General features: G+C 44.2%; 1 long non-coding RNA gene across 2 annotated transcripts in view; it reads left to right on the top strand.

The window, feature by feature from the left end:
- LOC307181487 overlaps nucleotides 1-15120 on the top strand; it is a 501935-nt gene that overhangs the window by 470414 nt on the left and 16401 nt on the right. Inside the window, exon 3 of one of the 2 annotated variants that reach the window (XR_013826882.1) lies at nucleotides 7818-7837. The exons of the other annotated variant lie outside the window; for it this stretch is intronic. This is a non-coding gene — a long non-coding RNA (uncharacterized lncRNA). Of the gene's footprint in view, nucleotides 1-7817; nucleotides 7838-15120 lie in introns of those variants that run through there. 2 annotated transcript variants of the gene reach the window in all.

Raw genomic sequence — 15120 nt, 5'->3', positions numbered from 1 at the left:
TTGCTTTGTAAGTAAATACCACAACTTCTTTATCCATTTTTCACTTTCTGTGATGTTGAACTTGTACTGTAAACGAGGTTCTTGTAAACAGAGCCGTTCCAAACTTTGGGGTGGCTGTGTCTTTTTGATTTTAATTTCCCTAAGCTATAGGACCATAAGTGGAAGTGCCCTAGGCTCTGTTGCTTTGTTTTTTAGATGTTTCAGGAAACACCATACACTTCTCCCAAGTGTCTGTTGGCAATTTACATCCCGCCCATCAGCATAACAAGGCTCCCAGTTCTCAATGGCCTGTTGTCTTTCTGGATTTTACACTTTTTTCAGATGGCCCTTTTGGCCGGGGGGAAGTGAGACTTCATTGTAGTGCAGATTTCCTTTGCAAGCTTGCTTGGTTGGCCAAAAAGGGCGTATGCGTTTTTTCCTGAATATATTCAGGAGAAAACGCATACGCCCTTTTTGGCCAAGTGCATCATTGTGGACGTTCTGCCTCTTTTCCTATGCTTTCAATGCAATTCCAGTATACCTCCTGAAATCGGTTTCCTGCAATTCTGCCCCGCTTTCAAGTCCTCTTGGCAGCCTTACTTCAGTCTATTTTTGGACGATAGCTGTCATTTATAACTCTGCAGGTTTGTGAATTACAGTGCCCCTGAGCTCCTTTCTTCAACTCGCTTTCTTGTGACCTGGCCGCAACACCGCAGGATGGCTTCAGGCCCTAATCTGGTTCTGGCCCGGCATGCTGAGCCTTTGGTTAATTCCTCTTCCTGGTGGAAAATGAGAGTTAAATTTGCCCGTCCAGACACCTCCAGCTAGCCTCTCATTGGTTCTCGCTATTCCTGTTCATCTTCCGCAGAAATTGCAAACTGGGCCAAACAGGAGGTTAAAGGCGCTGACTCTCCAAGTGGGGAGAGTGTTAGTAAAGCGTCTGGAATGTTGCACCCGAGTACCAGGGGAGGAAAACTGAGACATATTTGAACACGTCTCCCGTTCACATGGTTGATCATACTTGGGTTCCACATGCATGTTTTAGCTGAAGGAAGAATACCTTAAACCTGGAGAGTTGAGACCCGTGTAATGGGTACCATGCAATATGACTTCAAAGGGTCTTCATTTGCTCACCGAACCTCTCCAATCCTATCACTGCTGCGTTTATGCCCCTGTACACATGCTTGATTCTCTTTTGGAGACATAGCAATCCATAGGTTTTACGATACTTACTAGTCAGGTACATTCTTAGGCGTTTAATATGGGGTGTTGAGTCCATTTCGTTGAGCAAGGAGTAGCTCTTGTCTATTCCATATTTGGCTTAAGGAACTTTATCTGTGCTCATGTCAATCTCTGGTTTTATGCAGCACCCCAACTCACTGTTACTCTTAAGCAAGCATAAGTTGTTTTTCTAAATTTGAGACCCTGTTCTGTTCTGTAATTCAGTTCCTGTGTAGCCAAGTTTCCATTCCGTGTATTACTGATATCTTATGATGTTTTTTTTCTGTGTGACTTATTTCAGTTAGAATCATCATACCTGAATCCACTCATTGTGCTGCTAAGGGCCTGATGACACAGATTTCATTGCTGAGTGATATTGCTTTGTAAGTGAATACCACAACTTCTTTATCCATTTTTCACTTTCTACGATGTTGAACTTGTACTGTAAACGAGGTTCTTGTAAACAGAGCCGTTCTAAACTTTGGGGTGGCTGTGTCTTTTTGATTTTAATTTCCCTAAGCTATAGGACCATAAGTGGAAGTGCCCTAGGCTCTGTTGCTTTGTTTTTTAGATGTTTCAGGAAACACCATACACTTCTCCCAAGTGTCTGTTGGCAATTTACATCCCGCCCATCAGCATAACAAGGCTCCCAGTTCTCAATGGCCTGTTGCCTTTCTGGATTTTACACTTTTTTCAGATGGCCCTTTTGGCCGGGGGGAAGTGAGACTTCATTGTAGTGCAGATTTCCTTTGCAAGCTTGCTTGGTTGGCCAAAAAGTGCGTATGCGTTTTTTCCTGAATATATTCAGGAAAAAACACATACACCCTTTTTGGCCAAGTGCATCATTGTGGACGTTCTGCCTCTTTTCCTATGCTTTCAATGCAATTCCAGTCTACCTCCTGAAATCAGTTTCCTGCAATTCTGCCCCGCTTTCAAGTCCTCTTGGCAGCCTTACTTCAGTCTATTTTTGGACGATAGCTGTCATTTATAACTCTGCAGGTTTGTGAATTACAGTGCCCCTGAGCTCCTTTCTTCAACTCGCTTTCTTGTGACCTGGCCGCAACACCGCAGCATGGCTTCAGGCCCTAATCTGGTTCCGGCACGGCACGCTGAGCCTTTGGTTAATTCCTCTTCCTGGTGGGAAATGAGAGTTAAATTTGCCCGTCCAGACACCTCCAGCTAGTCTCTCATTGGTTCTCGCTATTCCTGTTCATCTTCCGCAGAAATTGCAAACTGGGCCAAACAGGAGGTTAAAGGGACTGACTCTCCAAGTGGGGAGAGTGTTAGTAAAGCGTCTGGAATGTTGCACCCGAGTACCAGGGGAGGAAAACTGAGACATATTTGAACACGTCTCCCGATCACATGGTTGATCATACTCTAGGTTCCACATGCATGTTTTAGCTGAAGGAAGAATACCTTAAACCTGGGTAGTTGAAACCCGTGGAATGGGTACCATGCAATATGACTTCAAAGGGTCTTCATTTGCTCACCGAACCTCTCCAATCCTATCACTGCTGCGTTTATGCCCCTGTACACATGCTTGATTCTCTTTCGGAGACATAGCAATCCATAGGTTTTAAGATACTTACTAGTCAGGAACATTCTTAGGCGTTTAATATGGGGTGTTGAGTCCATTTCGTTGAGCAAGGAGTAGCTCTTGTCTATTCCATATTTGGCTTAAGGAACTTTATCTGTGCTCATTTCAATCTCTGGTTTTATGCAGCACCCCAACTCACCTTTACCCTTAAGCAAGAATAAGTTGGTTTTCTAAATTTGAGACACTGTTCTGTTCTGTAATTCAGTTCCTGTGTAGCCAAGTTTACATTCCGTGTATTACTGATATCTTATGATGTTTCTTTTTCTGTGTGACTTATTTCAGTTAGAATCATCATACCTGAATCCACTCATTGTGCTGCTAAGGGCCTGATGACACAGATTTCATTGCTGAGTGATATTGCTTTGTAAGTAAATACCACAACTTCTTTATCCATTTTTCACTTTCTGCGATGTTGAACTTGTACTGTAAACGTGGTTCTTGTAAACAGAGCCGTTCCAAACTTTGGGGTGGCTGTGTCTTTTTGATTTTAATTTCCCTAAGCTATAGGACCATAAGTGGCAGTGCCCTAGGCTCTGTTGCTTTGTTTTTTAGATGTTTCAGGAAACACCGTACACTTCTCCCGAGTGGTTGTTGGCAATTTACATCCCGCCCATCAGCATAACAAGGCTCCCAGTTCTCCATGGCCTGTCCTGCCTTTCTGGATTTTACACTTTTTTCAGATGGCCCTTTTGACCGGGGGGAAGTGAGACTTCATTGTAGTGCAGATTTCCTTTGCAAGCTTGCTTGGTTGGCCAAAAAGGGCGTATGCGTTTTTTCCTGAATATATTCAGGAAAAAACGCATACGCCCTTTTTGGCCAAGTGCATCATTGTGGACGTTCTGCCTCTTTTCCTATGCTTTCAATGCAATTCCAGTCTACCTCCTGAAATCGGTTTCCTGCAATTCTGCCCCGCTTTCAAGTCCTCTTGGCAGCCTTACTTCAGTCTATTTTTGGACGATAGCTGTCATTTATAACTCTGCAGGTTTGTGAATTACAGTGCCCCTGAGCTCCTTTCTTCAACTCGCTTTCTTGTGACCTGGCCGCAACACCGCAGGATGGCTTCAGGCCCTAATCTGGTTCCGGTACGGCACGCTGAGCCTTTGGTTATTTCCTCTTCCTGGTGGGAAATGAGAGTTAAATTTGCCCGTCCAGACACCTCCAGCTAGCCTCTCATTGGTTCTCGCTATTCCTGTTCATCTTCCGCAGAAATTGCAAACTGGGCCAAACAGGAGGTTAAAGGCGCTGACTCTCCAAGTGGGGAGAGAGTTAGTAAAGCGTCTGGAATGTTGCACCCGAGTACCAGGGGAGGAAAACTGAGACATATTTGAACACGTCTCCCGATCACATGGTTGATCATACTCTGGGTTCCACATGCATGTTTTAGCTGAAGGAAGAATACCTAAAACCTGGAGAGTTGAGACCCGTGGAATGGGTACCATGCAATATGACTTCAAAGGGTCTTCATTTGCTCACCGAACCTCTCCAATCCTATCACTGCTGCGTTTATGCCCCTGTACACATGCTTGATTCTCTTTCGGAGACATAGCAATCCATAGGTTTTAAGATACTTACTAGTCAGGTACATTCTTAGGCGTTTAATATGCGGTGTTGAGTCCATTTCGTTGAGCAAGGAGTAGCTCTTGTCTATTCCATATTTGGCTTAAGGAACTTTATCTGTGCTCATTTCAATCTCTGGTTTTATGCAGCAACCCAACTCACCTTTCCCCTTAAGCAAGCATAAGTTGGTTTTCTAAATTTGAGAACCTGTTCTGTTTTGGAATTCAGTTCCTGTGTAGCCAAGTTTACATTCCGTGTATTAGTGATATCTTATGATGTTTCTTTTTCTGTGTGACTTATTTCAGTTAGAATCATCGTACCTGAATCTACTCATTATGCTGCTACGGGCCTGATGACATAGATTTCATTGCTGAGTTATACTGCATTGTACGTAAGTACCACAAGTTCTTTATCCATTTTTCACTTTCTGCGATGTTGAACTTGTACTGTAAACGAGGTTCTTGTAAACAGAGCCGTTCCAAACTTTGGGGTGGCTGTGTCTTTTTGATTTTAATTTCCCTAAGCTATAGGACCATAAGTGGAAGTGCCCTAGGCTCTGTTGCTTTGTTTTTTAGATGTTTCAGGAAACACCATACACTTCTCCCGAGTGTCTGTTGGCAATTTACATCCCGCCCATCAGCATAACAAGGCTCCCAGTTCTCCATGGCCTGTTGCCTTTCTGGATTTTACACTTTTTTCAGATGGCCCTTTTGACCGGGGGGAAGTGAGACTTCATTGTAGTGCAGATTTCCTTTGCAAGCTTGCTTGGTTGGCCAAAAAGGGCGTATGCGTGTTTTCCTGAATATATTCAGGAAAAAACGCATACGCCCTTTTTGGCCAAGTGCATCATTGTGGACGTTCTGCCTCTTTTCCTTTGCTTTCAATGCAATTCCAGTCTACCTCCTGAAATCGGTTTCCTGCAATTCTGCCCCGCTTTCAAGTCCTCTTGGCAGCCTTACTTCAGTCTATTTTTGGACGATAGCTGTCATTTATAACTCTGCAGGTTTGTGAATTACAGTGCCCCTGAGCTCCTTTCTTCAACTCGCTTTCTTTTGAGCTGGCCGCAACACCGCAGGATGGCTTCAGGCCCTAATCTGGTTCCGGCACGGCACGCTGAGCCTTTGGTTAATTCCTCTTCCTGGTGGGAAATGAGAGTTAAATTTGCCCGTCCAGACACCTCCAGCTAGCCTCTCATTGGTTCTCGCTATTCCTGTTCATCTTCCGCAGAAATTGCAAACTGGGCCAAACAGGAGGTTAAAGGGACTGACTCTCCAAGTCGGGATAGTGTTAGTAAAGCGTCTGGAATGTTGCACCCGAGTACCAGGGTACGAAAACTGAGACATATTTGAACACGTCTCCCGATAACATGGTTGATCGTACTCTAGGTTCCACATGCATGTTTTAGCTGAAGGAAGAATACCTTAAACCTGGGTAGTTGAAAGCCGTGGAATGGGTACCATTCAATATGACTTCAAAGGGTCTTCATTTGCTCACCGAACCTCTCCAATCCTATCACTGCTGCGTTTATGCCCCTGTACACATGCTTGATTCTCTTTCGGAGACATAGCAATCCATAGGTTTTAAGATCCTTACTAGTCAGGTACATTCTTAGGCGTTTAATATGCGGTGTTGAGTCCATTTCGTTGAGCAAGGAGTAGCTCTTGTCTATTCCATATTTGACTTAAGGAACTTTATCTGTGCTCATTTCAATCTTTGGTTTTATGCAGCACCCCAACTCACCTTTCCCCTTAAGCAAGCATAAGTTGGTTTTCTAAATTTGAGACCCTGTTCTGTTCTGTAATTCAGTTCCTGTGTAGCCAAGTTTACATTCCGTGTATTACTGATATCTTATGATGTTTCTTTTTCTGTGTGACTTACTTCAGTTAGAATCATCGTACCTTAATCCACTCATTGTGCTGCTAAGGGCCTGATGACATAGATTTCATTGCTGAGTGATATTGCTTTGTAAGTAAATACCACAACTTCTTTATCCATTTTTCACTTTCTGCGATGTTGAACTTGTACTGTAAACGAGGTTCTTGTAAACAGAGGCGTCCCAAACTTTGGGGTGGCTGTGTCTTTTTGATTTTAATTTCCCTAAGCTATAGGACCATAAGTGGAAGTGCCCTAGGTTCTGTTGCTTTGTTTTTTAGATGTTTCAGGAAACACCATACACTTCTCCCGAGTGTCTGTTGGCAATTTACATCCCGCCCATCAGCATAACAAGGCTCCCAGTTCTCCATGGCCTGTCCTTCCTTTCTGGATTTTACACTTTTTTCAGATGGCCCTTTTGACCGGGGGGAAGTGAGACTTCATTGTAGTGCAGATTTCCTTTGCAAGCTTGCTTGGTTGGCCAAAAAGGGCGTATGCGTTTTTTCCTGAATATATTCAGGAAAAAACTCATACGCCCTTTTTGGCCAAGTGCATCATTGTGGACGTTCTGCCTCTTTTCCTATGCTTTCAATGCAATTCCAGTCTACCTCCTGAAATCGGTTTCCTGCAATTCTGCCCCGCTTTCAAGTCCTCTTGGCAGCCTTACTTCAGTCTATTTTTGGACGATAGCTGTCATTTATAACTCTGCAGGTTTGTGAATTACAGTGCCCCTGAGCTCCTTTCTTCAACTCGCTTTCTTGTGACCTGGCCGCAACACCGCAGGATGGCTTCAGGCCCTAATCTGGTTCCGGTACGGCACGCTGAGCCTTTGGTTATTTCCTCTTCCTGGTGGGAAATGAGAGTTAAATTTGCCCGTCCAGACACCTCCAGCTAGCCTCTCATTGGTTCTCGCTATTCCTGTTCATCTTCCGCAGAAATTGCAAACTGGGCCAAACAGGAGGTTAAAGGCGCTGACTCTCCAAGTGGGGAGAGAGTTAGTAAAGCGTCTGGAATGTTGCACCCGAGTACCAGGGGAGGAAAACTGAGACATATTTGAACACGTCTCCCGATCACACGGTTGATCATACTCTGGGTTCCACATGCATGTTTTAGCTGAAGGAAGAATACCTAAAACCTGGGTAGTTGAAACCCGTGGAATGGGTACCATGCAATATGACTTCAAAGGGTCTTCATTTGCTCACCGAACCTCTCCAATCCTATCACTGCTGCGTTTACGCCCCTGTACACATGCTTGATTCTCTTTCGGAGACATAGCAATCCATAGGTTTTAAGATACTTACTAGTCAGGTACATTCTTAGGCGTTTAATATGCGGTGTTGAGTCCATTTCGTTGAGCAAGGAGTAGCTCTTGTCTATTCCATATTTGGCTTAAGGAACTTTATCTGTGCTCATTTCAATCTCTGGTTTTATGCAGCAACCCAACTCACCTTTCCCCTTAAGCAAGCATAAGTTGGTTTTCTAAATTTGAGAACCTGTTCTGTTTTGGAATTCAGTTCCTGTGTAGCCAAGTTTACATTCCGTGTATTAGTGATATCTTATGATGTTTCTTTTTCTGTGTGACTTATTTCAGTTAGAATCATTGTACCTGAATCTACTCATTATGCTGCTACGGGCCTGATGACATAGATTTCATTGCTGAGTGATACTGCATTGTACGTAAGTACCACAAGTTCTTTATCCATTTTTCACTTTCTGCGATGTTGAACTTGTACTGTAAACGAGGTTCTTGTAAACAGAGCCGTCCAAAACTTTGGGGTGGCTGTGTCTTTTTGATTTTAATTTCCCTAAGCTATAGGACCATAAGTGGCAGTGCCCTAGGCTCTGTTGCTTTGTTTTTTAGATGTTTCAGGAAACACCATACACTTCTCCCAAGTGTCTGTTGGCAATTTACATCCCGCCCATCAGCATAACAAGGCTCCCAGTTCTCAATGGCCTGTTGCCTTTCTGGATTTTACACTTTTTTCAGATGGCCCTTTTGACCGGGGAGAAGTGAGACTTCATTGTAGTGCAGATTTCCTTTGCAAGCTTGCTTGGTTGGCCAAAAAGGGCGTATGCGTTTTTTCCTGAATATATTCAGGAAAAAACGCATACGCCCTTTTTGGCCAAGTGCATCATTGTGGACGTTCTGCCTCTTTTCCTATGCTTTCAATGCAATTCCAGTCTACCTCCTGAAATCGGTTTCCTGCAATTCTGCCCCGCTTTCAAGTCCTCTTGGCAGCCTTACTTCAGTCTATTTTTGGACGATAGCTGTCATTTATAACTCTGCAGGTTTGTGAATTACAGTGCCCCTGAGCTCCTTTCTTCAACTCGCTTTCTTGTGACCTGGCCGCAACACCGCAGCATGGCTTCAGGCCCTAATCTGGTTCCGGCACGGCACGCTGAGCCTTTGGTTAATTCCTCTTCCTGGTGGGAAATGAGAGTTAAATTTGCCCGTCCAGACACCTCCAGCTAGTCTCTCATTGGTTCTCGCTATTCCTGTTCATCTTCCGCAGAAATTGCAAACTGGGCCAAACAGGAGGTTAAAGGGACTGACTCTCCAAGTCGGGAGAGTGTTAGTAAAGCGTCTGGAATGTTGCACCCGAGTACCAGGGTACGAAAACTGAGACATATTTGAACACGTCTCCCGATCACATGGTTGATCATAGTCTAGGTTCCACATGCATGTTTTAGCTGAAGGAAGAATACCTTAAACCTGGGTAGTTGAAACCCGTGGAATGGGTACCATGCAATATGACTTCAAAGGGTCTTCATTTGCTCACCGAACCTCTCCTATCCTATCACTGCTGCGTTTATGCCCCTGTACACATGCTTGATTCTCTTTCGGAGACATAGCAATCCATAGGTTTTAAGATACTTACTAGTCAGGTACATTCTTAGGCGTTTAATATGCGGTGTTGAGTCCATTTCATTGAGCAAGGAGTAGCTCTTGTCTATTCCATATTTGGCTTAAGGAACTTTATCTGTGCTCATTTCAATCTCTGGTTTTATGCAGCACCCCAACTCACCTTTCCCCTTAAGCAAGCATAAGTTGGTTTTCTAAATTTGAGACCCTGTTCTGTTTTGGAATGCAGTTCCTGTGTAGCCAAGTTTACATTCCGTGTATTAGTGATATCTTATGATGTTTCTTTTTCTGTGTGACTTATTTCAGTTAGAATCATCGTACCTGAATCCACTCATTATGCTGCTACGGGCCTGATGACATAGATTTCATTGCTGAGTGATACTGCATTGTACGTAAGTACCACAAGTTCTTTATCCATTTTTCACTTTCTGTGATATTGAACTTGTATGGTAAACGAGGTTCTTGTAAATGGAGGCGTCCCAAACTTTGGGGTGGCTGTGTCTTTTTGATTTTAATTTCCCTAAGCTATAGGACCATAAGTGGCAGTGCCCTAGGCTCTGTTGCTTTGTTTTTTAGATGTTTCAGGAAACACCATACACTTCTCCCGAGTGTCTGTTGGCAATTTACATCCCGCCCATCAGCATAACAAGGCTCCCAGTTCTCCATGGCCTGTCCTGCCTTTCTGGATTTTACACTTTTTTCAGATGGCCCTTTTGACCGGGGGGAAGTGAGACTTCATTGTAGTGCAGATTTCCTTTGCAAGCTTGCTTGGTTGGCCAAAAAGGGCGTATGCGTTTTTTCCTGAATATATTCAGAATAAAATGCATACGCCCTTTTTGGCCAAGTGCATCATTGTAGACGTTCTGCCTCTTTTCCTATGCTTTCAATGCAATTCCAGTCTACCTCCTGAAATCGGTTTCCTGCAATTCTGCCCCGCTTTCAAGTCCTCTTGGCAGCCTTACTTCAGTCTATTTTTGGACGATAGCTGTCATTTATAACTCTGCAGGTTTGTGAATTACAGTGCCCCTGAGCTCCTTTCTTCAACTCGCTTTCTTGTGACCTGGCCGCAACACCGCAGGATGGCTTCAGGCCCTAATCTGGTTCCGGCCCGGCACGCTGAGCCTTTGGTTAATTCCTCTTCCTGGTGGGAAATGAGAGTTAAATTTGCCCGTCCAGACACCTCCAGCTAGCCTCTCATTGGTTCTCGCTATTCCTGTTCATCTTCCGCAGAAATTGCAAACTGGGCCAAACAGGAGGTTAAAGGCGCTGACTCTCCAAGTGGGGAGAGTGTTAGTAAAGCGTCTGGAATGTTGCACCCGAGTACCAGGGGAGGATAACTGAGACATATTTGAACACGTCTCCCGTTCACATGGTTGATCATACTTGGGTTCCACATGCATGTTTTAGCTGAAGGAAGAATACCTTAAACCTGGAGAGTTGAGACCCGTGTAATGGGTACCATGCAATATGACTTCAAAGGGTCTTCATTTGCTCACTGAACCTCTCCAATCCTATCACTGCTGCGTTTATGCCCCTGTACACATGCTTGATTCTCTTTCGGAGACATAGCAATCCATAGGTTTTACGATACTTACTAGTCAGGTACATTCTTAGGCGTTTAATATGCGGTGTTGAGTCCATTTCGTTGAGCAAGGAGTAGCTCTTGTCTATTCCATATTTGACTTAAGGAACTTTATCTGTGCTCATTTCAATCTCTGGTTTTATGCAGCACCCCAACTCACCTTTACCCTTAAGCAAGCATAAGTTGGTTTTCTAAATTTGAGACCCTGTTCTGTTCTGTAATTCAGTTCCTGTGTAGCCAAGTTTCCATTCCGTGTATTACTGATATCTTATGATGTTTCTTTTTCTGTGTGACTTATTTCAGTTAGAATCATCATACCTGAATCCACTCATTGTGCAGCTAAGGGCCTGATGACATAGATTTCATTGCTGAGTGATATTGCTTTGTAAGTGAATACCACAACTTCTTTATCCATTTTTCACTTTCTGCGATGTTGAACTTGTACTGTAAACGAGGTTCTTGTAAACAGAGCCGTTCCAAACTTTGGGGTGGCTGTGTCTTTTTGATTTTAATTTCCCTAAGCTATAGGACCATAAGTGGAAGTGCCCTAGGCTCTGTTGCTTTGTTTTTTAGATGTTTCAGGAAACACCATACACTTCTCCCGAGTGTCTGTTGGCAATTTACATCCCGCCCATCAGCATAACAAGGCTCCCAGTTCTCCATGGCCTGTCCTGCCTTTCTGGATTTTACACTTTTTTCAGATGGCCCTTTTGACCGGGGGGAAGTGAGACTTCATTGTAGTGCAGATTTCCTTTGCAAGCTTGCTTGGTTGGCCAAAAAGGGCGTATGCGTTTTTTCCTGAATATATTCAGGAAAAAACGCATACGCCCTTTTTGGCCAAGTGCATCATTGTGGACGTTCTGCCTCTTTTCCTATGCTTTCAATGCAATTCCAGTCTACCTCCTGAAATCGGTTTCCTGCAATTCTGCCCCGCTTTCAAGTCCTCTTGGCAGCCTTACTTCAGTCTATTTTTGGACGATAGCTGTCGTTTATAACTCTGCAGGTTTGTGAATTACAGTGCCCCTGAGCTCCTTTCTTCAACTCGCTTTCTTGTGACCTGGCCGCAACACCGCAGGATGGCTTCAGGCCCTAATCTGGTTCCGGCCCGGCACGCTGAGCCTTTGGTTAATTCCTCTTCCTGGTGGGAAATGAGAGTTAAATTTGCCCGTCCAGACACCTCCAGCTAGCCTCTCGTTGGTTCTCGCTATTCCTGTTCATCTTCCGCAGAAATTGCAAACTGGGCCAAACAGGAGGTTAAAGGCGCTGACTCTCCAAGTGGGGAGAGTGTTAGTAAAGCGTCTGGAATGTTGCACCCGAGTACCAGGGGAGGAAAACTGAGACATATTTGAACACGTCTCCCGTTCACATGGTTGATCATACTTGGGTTCCACATGCATGTTTTAGCTGAAGGAAGAATACCTTAAACCTGGAGAGTTGAGACCCGTGTAATGGGTACCATGCAATATGACTTCAAAGGGTCTTCATTTGCTCACCGAACCTCTCCAATCCTATCAGTGCTGCGTTTATGCCCCTGTACACATGCTTGATTCTCTTTCGGAGACATAGCAATCCATAGGTTTTACGATACTTACTAGTCAGGTACATTCTTAGGCGTTTAATATGCGGTGTTGAGTCCATTTCGTTGAGCAAGGAGTAGCTCTTGTCTATTCCATATTTGACTTAAGGAACTTTATCTGTGCTCATTTCAGTCTCTGGTTTTATGCAGCACCCCAACTCACCTTTACCCTTAAGCAAGCATAAGTTGGTTTTCTAAATTTGAGACCCTGTTCTGTTCTGTAATTCAGTTCCTGTGTAGCCAAGTTTACATTCCGTGTATTACTGATATCTTATGATGTTTCTTTTTCTGTGTGACTTATTTCAGTTAGAATCATCATACCTGAATCCACTCATTGTGATGCTAAGGGCCTGATGACATAGATTTCATTGCTGAGTGATATTGCTTTGTAAGTAAATACCACAACTTCTTTATCCATTTTTCACTTTCTGCGATGTTGAACTTGTACTGTAAACGAGGTTCTTGTAAACAGAGGCGTCCCAAACTTTGGGGTGGCTGTGTCTTTTTGATTTTAATTTCCCTAAGCTATAGGACCATAAGTGGCAGTGCCCTAGGCTCTGTTGCTTTGTTTTTTAGATGTTTCAGGAAACACCATACACTTCTCCCGAGTGTCTGTTGGCAATTTACATCCCGCCCATCAGCATAACAAGGCTCCCAGTTCTCCATGGCCTGTCCTGCCTTTCTGGATTTTACACTTTTTTCAGATGGCCCTTTTGACCGGGGGGAAGTGAGACTTCATTGTAGTGCAGATTTCCTTTGCAAGCTTGCTTGGTTGGCCAAAAAGGGCGTATACGTTTTTTCCTGAATATATTCAGGAAAAAACGCATACGCCCTTTTTGGCCAAGTGCATCATTGTGGACGTTCTGCCTCTTTTCCTATGCTTTCAATGCAATTCCAGTCTACCTCCTGAAATCGGTATCCTGCAATTCTGCCCCGCTTTCAAGTCCTCTTGGCAGCCTTACTTCAGTCTATTTTTGGACGATAGCTGTCATTTATAACTCTGCAGGTTTGTGAATTACAGTGCCCCTGAGCTCCTTTCTTCAACTCGCTTTCTTGTGACCTGGCCGCAACACCGCAGGATGGCTTCAGGCCCTAATCTGGTACCGGCCCGGCACGCTGAGCCTTTGGTTAATTCCTCTTCCTGGTGGGAAATGAGAGTTAAATTTGCCCGTCCAGACACCTCCAGCTAGCCTCTCATTGGTTCTCGCTATTCCTGTTCATCTTCCGCAGAAATTGCAAACTGGGCCAAACAGGAGGTTAAAGGCGCTGACTCTCCAAGTGGGGAGAGTGTTAGTAAAGCGTCTGGAATGTTGCACCCGAGTACCAGGGGAGGAAAACTGAGACATATTTGAACACGTCTCCCGTTCACATGGTTGATCATACTTGGGTTCCACATGCATGTTTTAGCTGAAGGAAGAATACCTTAAACCTGGAGAGTTGAGACCCGTGTAATGGGTACCATGCAATATGACTTCAAAGGGTCTTCATTTGCTCACCGAACCTCTCCAATCCTATCACTGCTGCGTTTATGCCCCTGTACACATGCTTGATTCTCTTTCGGAGACATAGCAATCCATAGGTTTTACGATACTTACTAGTCAGGTACATTCTTAGGCGTTTAATATGCGGTGTTGAGTCCATTTCGTTGAGCAAGGAGTAGCTCTTGTCTATTCCATATTTGACTTAAGGAACTTTATCTGTGCTCATTTCAATCTCTGGTTTTATGCAGCACCCCAACTCACCTTTACCCTTAAGCAAGCATAAGTTGGTTTTCTAAATTTGAGACCCTGTTCTGTTCTGTAATTCAGTTCCTGTGTAGCCAAGTTTCCATTCCGTGCATTACTGATATCTTATGATGTTTCTTTTTCTGTGTGACTTATTTCAGTTAGAATCATCATACCTGAATCCACTCATTGTGATGCTAAGGGCCTGATGACATAGATTTCATTGCTGAGTGATATTGCTTTGTAAGTAAATACCACAACTTCTTTATCCATTTTTCACTTTCTGCGATGTTGAACTTGTACTGTAAACGAGGTTCTTGTAAACAGAGGCGTCCCAAACTTTGGGGTGGCTGTGTCTTTTTGATTTTAATTTCCCTAAGCTATAGGACCATAAGTGGCAGTGCCCTAGGCTCTGTTGCTTTGTTTTTTAGATGTTTCAGGAAACACCATACACTTCTCCCGAGTGGTTGGTGGCAATTTACATCCCGCCCATCAGCATAACAAGGCTCCCAGTTCTCCATGGCCTGTCCTGCCTTTCTGGATTTTACACTTTTTTCAGATGGCCCTTTTGACCGGGGGGAAGTGAGACTTCATTGTAGTGCAGATTTCCTTTGCAAGCTTGCTTGGTTGGCCAAAAAGGGCGTATGCGTTTTTTCCTGAATATATTCAGGAAAAAACGCATACGCCCTTTTTGGCCAAGTGCATCATTGTGGACGTTCTGCCTCTTTTCCTATGCTTTCAATGCAATTCCAGTCTTCCTTCTGAAATCGGTTTCCTGCAATTCTGCCCCGCTTTCAAGTCCTCTTGGCAGCCTTACTTCAGTCTATTTTTGGACGATAGCTGTCATTTATAACTCTGCAGGTTTGTGAATTACAGTGCCCCTGAGCTCCTTTCTTCAACTCGCTTTCTTTTCAGCTGGCCGCAACACCGCAGGATGGCTTCAGGCCCTAATCTGGTTCCGGCCCGGCACGCTGAGCCTTTGGTTAATTCCTCTTCCTGGTGGGAAATGAGAGTTAAATTTGCCCGTCCAGACACCTCCAGCTAGCCTCTCATTGGTTCTCGCTATTCCTGTTCATCTTCCGCAGAAATTGCAAACTGGGCCAAACAGGAGGTTAAAGGGACTGACTCTCCAAGTGGGGAGAGTGTTAG

This window comes from Stenella coeruleoalba, assembly GCF_951394435.1.
Source record: "Stenella coeruleoalba genome assembly, contig: scaffold_88, whole genome shotgun sequence".
NCBI classification, from domain to species: domain Eukaryota; kingdom Metazoa; phylum Chordata; class Mammalia; order Artiodactyla; family Delphinidae; genus Stenella; species Stenella coeruleoalba.
Note: the sequence above shows the minus strand (reverse complement) of the source record. Positions and strands in the feature narration are given on the sequence as shown.